The sequence below is a fragment of the Octopus bimaculoides genome, chromosome 16, assembly GCF_046866305.1.
Source record: "Octopus bimaculoides isolate indiv1 chromosome 16, ASM4686630v1, whole genome shotgun sequence".
Lineage (NCBI taxonomy): Eukaryota > Metazoa > Mollusca > Cephalopoda > Octopoda > Octopodidae > Octopus > Octopus bimaculoides.
The window spans coordinates 41,133,635-41,145,151 of NC_142943.1; positions in this window are offsets into that span (position 1 = coordinate 41,133,635).

Below are 11,517 nucleotides of genomic sequence, written 5' to 3' on the forward strand. Positions count from 1 at the left end.
AATGTGATGTGATTCTAAGAAAGAATAAATTGGGTGCTAAGCTTAATTAATGTAACGCATGTAATCCGAAACCTGAATTTTAATTCTAAATACGAAAATGACTTTTATTAAGCACTTTACAGAAAGCATGTTTTAACATTGAATGTAAACACAGTTAAGTAAGAAACATGATTTAATTTAATCATCACGCAGAGACCGGCGTGATTGTGGTAAGAAGCTTGCTTCCCAACCACATGCTTCTAAGTTCAGTCCTATTGCATGGCATCTAGGGCAAGTGTTTCCTATAGCCTCAGGTCGACTAAAACTTTGTGAGTGGATTTGGTAGACGGAAACTGTACGAAGCTCATCGTAAATACATATATATGTATATATATTGTGTCTTTGTAACTGTGATTGTCCTCCCACCACCGCTTGACAACCGGTATTGGTGTGTTTACGTCCCCGTAACTTAGCGGTTCGGCAAAAAGAATCGAGAGAATAAGTACTTGGCTTAAAAAATAAGTCCAGGGGTCGATTTTTTCGACTAAAACCCTTCAAGGCAGTGCTTCAGTATGGCCGCAGTCAAATGACTGAAACAAGTAAAAGACAAAAGACAGCTCGCATACACACCAAATGTGTTGAAACTCTAATACCCACCTCCACACACACATACAATTCTGTTCTTAATTTCACATGTGAATTCAACTCCTCGCGGAACCCGTTGGAGCTGAATAGTGCCAGTGAGAGTTGGGTGTTGGTCATAAATACACCACGTCTCGACCAGCAACGAAGCAGGCCTGATCTGTAAGTTAAGACAGATACAATTACACCACAACACTTGCATAAAGCCATAAAACTAATGTCAAAAGATGGAGTAGCGAACAAAGAAGCATTAAGCCGCAAAGAAAGTCAAAATTTAATTTAAATTAGCATTTTTTTTTTCAATTATGAAATATTTTTTTGTTATTTTGTTCGTTCATTTTTTTTTTCATTTACATCGATGAAACACCTGAAGATATTTTATATTTTATGCCCTGCAGTAGAAAAACAACACATTTGGCAACCAGTTTTGGAATTTTGAAAAATGGGAAAAACAAAGACAATTTGAAATCTATTCGGGTTTTTTTCTTTTAGTTAACAGCGATGCCATGAGGGACAAACGTAACATATTTGCTTTTAAATTCTAAAATTGTATTGCAAATGTTAAAAAAAAGGGAAGCTGACATGTCATTGGTTAATTACTGTCAAGAATATAATCCAATTACTATAAAGTTGAAAATAATTAAAATTGCAAATATAAATTAATAAAATATAAGGGCTTTCGTGGTGAATAAAAAATACTTCCTTGTGATTAGTTCTACGATATTTAATGATTAGTTCTAGGATGAATAACAGTTGAAGAGCCGAGTGCTAGAGTATTCAGCTGCAAGCCAACTCTGAGAATATAGAAACAATTTTACGAGGGAGAAATTCGTTGAAATATCTGTTGGCAACTTTGTAAATAGGTTTTTGCTAAGTTTCAAGCGAAGCTCTTCTTCAGAAACAGGAGACAGAGAAAAACGTTGGAAAAGTCGCCAACAATCTACATCTAGTTACATTTTGAATGACCGTCCTCCGTCTTCTTTTTCTCTTGAACTTTCCTCTGTCTCCTGTTTCTGAAGAAGAGCCTTGCTCGAAACGTAAAACTAACTTCTTTTCTTCTCGAAGCATCTGTTAATACTTTGCATGTACCACGTCCTCACGTTGTTGTTTTTTCTTCTTGTTTTTTTCTCCGACTTTTTTTCGATTAATTATATATCCATGTATGTATGTATATATATAAAGTGTTTGAAGTGGTGTACAGATATTGTATATTGAGAAAAAGGAGGCAGTCAGAATTTTGGATAATTTTTTATTAGTGCTTTCGTTCGTTTATCGAACTTGTCAAGACGATTTTTTTTTTTGACAAGTTCGATAAACGAACGAAAGCGCTAATAAAGAATTATCCTGAATTCTGACTGTCTCCATTTTCTCAATATAAAATATCTGGACACCATTTAAAACACTCTATACAAGTTAATTAATAAAAAAAAAAACAACAACAAAACAAAGAAGAAGCACAAGAAGAAAACACAACAACGCGAGGACGTGGTACATGCAAAGTATTAACAGACGCTCAGGGAAGGAAAGAAAGGTGGTTTTACGTTTCGAGCAAGGCTCTTCTTCAGAAACAGGAGACAGAGGAAAGTTCAAGAGAAAAAGAAGACAGAGGGCGGTCATTCAAAATATAACTACATGTGGATTGTTGGCAATTTTTTCCTCCGTCTTCCTTTTATTTGTGTGTGTGTGTATGTGTGTATTTTGTGTGTGTGTTGTGTGTGTTGTGCGTGCTTTGTGTGTGTTTTGTGTGTGTTTTGTGTGTCTTGTGTGTGTGTGTATACACACCACCGACCCAAATAAACCCCAATGTATATATTAATGCTGCGTTAAGCTGCGTCTGTGTTTCGATGTTATACGATCAGTCCGACTATTTTGAAATCTGTTTGGAATCTCATCAAGAAATGAACACTCGTCTTTAACTCTAGACACAGACACTCCAATTATAGCCACAGGCATTAGTGGCTCCATTTAAGCGAAGAATCCGATTTGCATACATTAAATATTTGCTGTCAGTTACATCGTTAATGAAATTAGTGACGTGTTAAGTAACGTGTGTATCAATACTATGATGTACTCTAGAGTAAATCTTAGCTTTCAGACAACGCTGTATATGAAATTAAACCGAATTAAACTCACAAAACATATATGTAAATATATACAAACATATATACAGAGATACATAGGTACATTCATATATGCACGTAATTATATGTGTATGCCTGTATATGTGTAGGATTTTAGGTGTATGTACATAAAAGTATCTAACACTTTATATGTGTGTCTTGTGTATGTGTGTATGTATGTGTAAGTATATATATATATATATATATATATATATATATATATATATATATATATACATATACATACATAGATACATACATACATACACATATATATATATATACATGGGTGTGTGTGTATGGATGTAGGAAAACATGTGACAGAAACATTTTTTTAAAGTAAATGTCTAGTTAGATCTAAAAGTATTTAACCGAATAATTCTATTTGAAATACGACAAAATCATTAATATAACTTAGATTACTTAGAAATATTTTGACCAAAGATTGGTCCAGGACATGTCTAACTTAACAGCACCACTTGATAGGATTAGCTAAATCCTTTTTAAGTCAAGTTTTGTGGTATCATGGTCCATTCGAGGAGGAAGTTCTTGTTGAATGAGTTGTATCCAGGTATAGGTGGCTTATCTGATATTCCTTGAAGAAATTTGTCGAGATTCCGTTTAAAGGTGATGCAATCCTTTTCCTCTTTGCTCCAGCATGGCTGCACACAGATAACTGAAACAAGAAACAAAATATATATATATATATATATATATATATATATATATATATATATATATATATATATATATATATACATATATACACACATATATATATATACACATATATATATACACATATATATACATATATATAAATACATATATGCACATATATATATACATATATACATCTATACATGTATATACATGTATATATATACATACATATATGCATATATATACATATACATCTGTACATATATATATGTATATTTATATATATATATACACACACATATATATATATATATATATATACATATATATATATATATATATATATATATATATATATATATATATATATATATATATATACATAGATATATATGCATACATGTATACATACATATATATACATACATACATATACATATGTATATATAATACATACATATATGTGTACATATATATACATATATACATATATACATACATGAATATACATATATATACATATGAGAGAGGGAGAGAGGGAGAGAGAGACAGACAGACAGATAGATACGTTAGCAGGGAGACAAGCAGGTGTGTATGTATATAGGTAGGTAGGTGGTTAGATAGGTAGGTAGGTAGGTAGGTAGGTAGGTAGGTAGGTAGGTTGGTAGATAGGCAGGCAGGCAGGCAGGCAGGTAGGTTAGTATGTAGATAGGGATGGATGGATGGAGGATGGGAGTGAGATAGACACATGGCATTGTGAAGAAAGTAACTTATTAAAATTTAATGAAGAACTAATACTTATTCGTCAGTTTTCTGAAGAGAAGTTTAAAGAACGAAAATTCATAACTTTCTATGTATTTTGCAATCGTGTTGAGAAATGTATGCATGCGTGAGCCTGTATACGTACATACATACAAAAATACTCTGTTGATGTTGTTGAAATTCTAGTGAAAGAGCCTAGGATCAAGGTTAGGAACCGACTCTTTTTCTATTGACAAGAAATCTTGAAATAAAACTGTATGATGACGTACACATAACGATTGTCTCATCTTGTCAAATGATAGCCGTTTTACATTCAGCCTGACTGAGCACAGATATCCATTGCTGTCGCACTTTATAAAATGCAAAGGAGAACAAGAAATGAAATGATAGGGAGACATTTGCACATCACTGGTTTAAGTGACAAAAGCTTATACAACACTTTTGCCACTCTCTTGCTCGCCATAGTATGTTCCAGTAACAAAAATTGCAAGATGACTGATACGACAGTAATGCCTCGACATACGAGTTAATTTGATCTCGGACTCTGCTCGTAAAGCGAAAACTTGTAAAGCTGAGCAATAATTTCCCATAGTAGCACTATCATAAACCGTAATTCATTCCTAGAAAAGTATTTTACCAATGAAAGTTATAATACTCGTAAATAAATGGCAATAAAACAACAGTACAATGTAAGGAGTACTTTATGTAAAGTAAAAAGGATGTTAAGATCATTTATAATAAAAAATAATTTTATAATCGTTTTCTAAATTACTTTGACTCGCAGCAGACTCACGCATACCATTACTTGTAGACCCGATCCCCGATTCGAAATCATTCGTAGACCAACTTGTCGATTTATATTTGGAAAACAAGTCTAGAGTTGTTTGTCTAGAAGAAGCTTCATTTCGGCGAGCTGGCAGAAACGTTAGCACGCTGCGCGAAATGCTTAGCGGTATTTTGTCTGCTGTTACGTTCTGAGTTCAAATTCCGCCGAGGTCGACTTTACCTTTCATACTTTCGGAGGTCGATAAATTAAGTACCAGTTACGCACCGGGGGGTCGATGTAATCGACTTAATCCCTTTATCTGTCCTTCTTTGTCCCCTCTATGTTTAGCCCCTTGTGGGCAATAACGAAATCAGAAGCTTCATCTCCCTCTCTATAAATTTCTCGGTAACACAAGTATTTGTTATGGTAGTAGAAACTTTTGCACTTCGTTCAAAATATATCTTGTGCTTGAAAACTAAAACTCGTAAAACGGGTCCCTGTAAAGTGAGGTATTACTGTATTTTGACTGCATGTTTTATGTCTGAATATCTTTCTTCGAGAAGAGCTGCCTTACCCAGGGTTTGTCAAAAATAACGACAGTTTCCTTTACTGCTGGGACACTGACAGGTACTACGACGGTTCTGGGAGTAATGGCATAATGGTAATTAAGGGGTGATTCCACGCTCTCCAGAACTCCAGAACTTCAGATCTCCAGAACACGAGCCTCACCGCGGGAGCGATTTGAATGCGATAACCTGGACGTGCGCGCGCATACATACACATACATACGTACATACATACATACATACATACATACATACATACATAGGGTGAGAGGGTGAGACAGAGTGGCGTGTATTGCAGAAGAGGTCGCGTGGAAGGCTACCACTACGTTAAAAACGCGTGTATGAGGAAAAGATAGATAGATAGATAGAAAGGGAGAGAGAGAAAAGGGAGAGAGAGAGAGAAAAGGGAGACAGAGTATGTGAGAGAAAATGTGTGTGCGTGTGATAGGGTGAGAGAGAGAGATAGTGTGTGTGTGTGTGTGTGTGTGTGTGTGTGTGTGTGTGTGTGTGTGTGTGTGTGTGTGTGTGTGCATATACAGAGTGAAGGAGAGCGCGAGAGAGAAGGTGAGTTGACAACCAAACCGGAAGTTGTGTGACAGAAAGAGATTTGACAAAAATTATTATATTGATTGCTTCTTCAGAATTACGAAAATGTGTCGCTTCCTAACATTAACACATTAACGTTCGTATAATGTTTCTTCAACAACAATAAATTAATAATGAAATAATTCTTCCTCAAATTATTTTAATTTTCCTCAAACCTTTTTCCCAACGCCGATATCTTCCTGTGCGCATGCTCTTATTGAATGTGTGTGTGTGTGTGTGTGTGTACGTGCTTGTGTGTTTCTATGGTTTGTCAGTGTCAATATTTTGACCGTTGCGTGTACATGTACGTGCATGTCTTTGTATAACTATGTGCATGCGTTTACGTTTATGCCTGATGTCTGAGGAAAAGCTATATCTCTAATCATATATGTGTTGCGTGTTTGCGTGGAAGTGTGGGTGTCAATTAAAATGCACGTCACGATGTATTTTCATGATTCAATTCACAATAGTTCCCAATACATTCGTATCAAACTCTATAGAATTTAGAAGTTAAACAATGTGCACTATTAGCCATAGGAAATATACCAAAATATACGTTTTAAAATGATTTTATACACACACACAATAAAAACTATATAATAATAAATATATTCCGATTTAAAGTGACATTTATCTCAACAACTGACTGAACAATGAAGAGCTAACCCAGACAAGAATCGAACCCACATATCAACGCTAACACGGCTCCTTGCACATCCGATTAGGCCAATGCGTTCACTCAGCATTTTCAGCCGAATTCCATGCATAGTTACTTAACTGTCTTATACTCCATATAATATTTTTAAACAAGCTCGAAGGTTTTGTAAGTTACAGAGAAAGAGCGGCTATGGAAGTCTTTTTTATACAATAATAACTATATAATAATAATTGCAGCGTGGAAGGTATTTATAAGCCATTTAAGAAGCACACAAAAGCCGTTAGATTCACTTCAACATTTAAATTTAATTTGTCAAAATATTTTCGTCGCTTTGAGACCGCGACCTGTTCACTGACAAAATTCCGTGCTACACGTGTATATGCTGCACGGAATTTTGTCAGTGAACAGGTCGCGGTCTCAAAGCGACGAAAATATTTTGACAAATTAAATTTAAATGTTGAAGTGAATCTAACGGCTTTTGTGTGTTTCTTAAATGGCTTATAAACACCTTCCACGCTGCAATTGTTTTCGTTCGAGCACACGATCTCAGATCAGGTCACTTGCTATGCAAGTACATCTCCGTAATATATAATAATATATCATAATAATAATAGATATATACTCCGATTTAAAGTGACATTTATCGCAACAACAGACTAGAATCTAACAAAAACTGACTGAAAAATGATGTGCTAACCCAGGTTAGAATCGAACAAATGTCGCTTTAATCGGAGTACATATATTATCATTATGATATATTATTATTGAGGTAGAGAGCTGGTAGAGTTGTTGTGCCTATAGTAGAAAGGATTATTATTTATTATTTTTTAAAATAGGTATAGGCAAGATTGTGTTGTAAGAAACCTACTTTCCAACCATGTAGTCTAGGGTTCAGTCCCACTGTGCAGTACTTTGAGCAAGTGTCTTCCACTATTGCCTCTGGCCGGCCAAGGCCTTGTCAGAGGATCTAATAGATGGAAACTAAAAGAAGCCTGTTGTATGTGTGTTTAGTGTGTGTGTCTTTGTGCCTTTATGCTTGTGTCTGTCCCAACTACTACCACTTGACGACTTCTGGTTTGCTTACATCCCTGACTAAACCCTTCCAGGTGGTACCCCAACATGGCGCAATCTAAAGACCGAAACAAGTACAAAATTATTATTATTAGTGTCGTTGTTGTTGCTGTTATTATTATTATCATTATTATTATTATTATTATTATTGTTGTTGTTGTTGTTGTTACTAAGGCGGCGAGATGGCAGAATCGTTAGTAAACCGGCCAAAATGCTTTGCGGTATGTGTCGTCCAGCTTTACGCCCTGAGTTCAAATTCTGCCGATGTCGACCTTGTCTTTCATTCTTAGTGATCAATAAAATAAGTACCAGTTGAACACTGGGATCGATGTAATCGACTTATCCCCTACCCTCAAATTTCAAGCCTTGTGCCTATTGTAGAGAGGATTATTGTTGTTGTTGTTGTTGTTGCATCTGCTGCTGGTACTGCTGTTGCTGCTTTTAATATTATTGTTAATGTTGTTATTGTTATTCTGGCAATTAATTACCAAATATTTTTCCCTTAAGTAATTATAAAATTGGCCCTGTTTAATGAGATGCAACAAAGAATTATATTTGAAGAGAGGACCACTTTGTTATAATCACACTGGGGGATTGGTGGGTTTGAAATCCAGCACATTTCATGCTGTTTCAGAGAATTAAGAAGGAATCGGCGAAGCAGTGGGGAGTTAGGGTGAGGGGTAAATGGCATCCTGTATTAAAATATGAAGTGAAAGAATATCCAGCGTTTTGCATAAAACCGCCATTGATCTTTGTGATGCAACGTTCATGGCACATATTGATTGATACAACTGGTGACAAGGATCTAATGGAAATGAATATATATGCGTGAATATGACTCTGTTTATTTCTATAAGTGTGTGTGTGTATGTGTATACTTGTGTGTGCGTTTGCGTGTGTTGCAATTATGTTAAATCTGTTTATTGTGAAAAACGCTGTAGCCTATATTGATTCAATAAAGCAAACTTCACACGTAAGGCCGACATTTACGGCAAACATGCTCCATTATGTAACTCAAAAAGCTACTGCTTCTACAATATTTAAATTAGATTCGACTTAATTAATGCGGGGAACACCAACAACATAATTAGAAATGATTATTAGCCCTATTATTAAAATTATTTTTTATTATATATTGAATATTTTAAATTTTCATTGTTTACGGATCATGAATGACGTAGTTGGGCGAGTAAGGGTTCGGTAAAGTTGCGTGTTGAATAGTGGAACTGAGAGTTCGTATCTCTGGATCGATAACATGATTGGTACGGAGTGGATCACCTGGATTATATCTCACGTCCTTTATAACAAATTACCATTTTCTTAGTCAAAAGTAACGAGACTATTTATTGTTCTACAGTATGGTAGGGTACCTCTTTATAGAAAGATGAAATATTGAAAATTAAACATATGAACGTATGTGTGTGTGTGTGTGTGTGTGTGTGTGTGTGTGTGTGTGTGTGTGTGTGTGTGTGCATATGTATATATATATATATATATATATATATATATATATATATATATATCCGTCTGCTCAGTTAACGCCAAAGTTAATGTTCGACAAAGTTTATCTAGAAAGAAGTGGAATGTGTAAACTCTCTTTCCAGGAAGTGTGTGTGGGGGGGGGGGTGATGCGGTTTGAAGAAGCCCATCAGCATGTATGCATTGTAGGCAGCCGACATAAACAACTTTACAATCAGGCGTCTAGGCCATTAGTAATGAAGGCGACACTTTTTAAGTCGAGCCATTTGGTCGGTTTTGTCTGTTCCACTCATGTGGACATTATATTTTTCTCTACCTTAGGACAAGGGACAGGGACCTTCTGTGTTCTCATTTCCGTCATATTGCTGTACATGTTCTTGGGGGAATGGTATAAAGAGTGACGTAATGAAATAGATCGGTCTTTAGTCTTTCCAAACAAAAACAGCCACATTTCTGTTGAACAAAAATTCTGAGTCCCTCCTTTCCATTTCGCTATTTCTTTTTATGAAGGTCGTTGGGAATTCTCTTCCATTTGCCATGGCAGTACCACACATTCGAATATCTTTGTTGAAATGAAGATATCCCATAAGTTATACAGACGTGTAAAGTCTGTCAGTGTAGAGTGCTTAGTTTTGTCCGACATATTCATTTGTCACCTTCACAACTAAGTTTCCTGTGACACCGAAGTTGTTAATTCCATTTGCATCATCTCTCCTTCCGGTATACATTTCTGCATTGCAGATGTATCCGTCTTCAGAATCACATAATAAAAAGGATCTTATCCTATAAGGTATTGGCTTATCTTTTCTATACTGCTGGAATGAAAGCTTGTTATTCGTGGGATCATTCTCTCATCTAGCGATTAATCACAGTCCCGCATATAGTGTTGTTTGAATTTATCAAACAAGTGATTGAATATAGGGAGAGTCCTGTACAGTTTATTGTTCCTATCAATGTTCTGATCGTCCTCATTCACACAGTGCAACAACGACCAAATAGCACGAAATTTGTTGCGGCTCATGACCTTTGGAAAACCTGGGGTCAGTGTTAGTAAGGCATCCTTTAACCGCCATAGCTGTTCATAGCGATCCTTGTGCACCAGCATTTCCATAGTCACCCGGAGACCAAAAAAAGCTTTCAGTTAAGTTTTTTCTCATGCAAAATTTTTGTTGAGAAACTATTCGGCTTCGCCTGAAACACATTTTCAGCTTTATTCTTAGTTTCCCCGCGTAAAATATCCCATAAGTCGTCATTCCAGAATAAAATAAAATAATCAGTTGGAGTGCTGTCTACATTTATAGTGTCAGGTATGTTCTTTGGCCCTGGTGGATTACTTGGTGTAGACTGGCGCTCTGCAAAGCCTGTAGTGTCTCTCCGCCATCTTGGAGGAGTATTGACTCTTACTCTGAGCGGAACATTGGGCCTATCACCTCGCCGGCTGCCACGTGGAGCACGCCCACCGTTCCCGCCACGAACACGAACACGCTACCTATTCTGACGACCGACAGGTACCATGCACACTTGCCGGTGGCTGTACATTTTGTACAGGAGCATATTTGTCAAGATCATCGCTATCACTTTGCGGGTCTAAATCGTTATCCGATTCAATCTCAAAATCAGCATCATTGCCATAATCATCATTAGACGACAACACTTGGTTCAAGACATCACTCACAGACAGGTATTTTAGATTCATTTTCACGAAAAACTAGAGGGAGCAGCTTCAATCATCGGGAAGTTCTTCCTGTGACAGTACACGTGCAGGCCGATGACCAGATGCAATAACGTCGCTAATTGGCCGAGGAGTCGCTAAGCGATATGTTTGTAAACAGTACAACGTGGCAGCCGGTAAAGCATTTGCTTGGCGGCCGGAATAGCCACTGCTGGGGTTCTGAGGGTTAATAATGTGATATTTACCTCTATAAATGATCAGATATATGTATAACATTGGGATTTTGACAACTGTTGTTCTTATAGAACTTACATATTCTCGAGAAAGAATACCTCTGATTAGGAACGTAATTCGTGAAAAAGATCTCTTGAATTATCTTATCTAAATAAGCAAGTAAAAGAAAAACAAATCCTATAAAAGGATGAAAGATACTCAATAAAATATATTTAAGCAGGCCCTGATTTATTATATAATGTTTATCCTACAGAGTAGCTTCCAGCTAAATATACAATATACTTACACAACTCATTTATGTTGTTTGATTAATGTACATA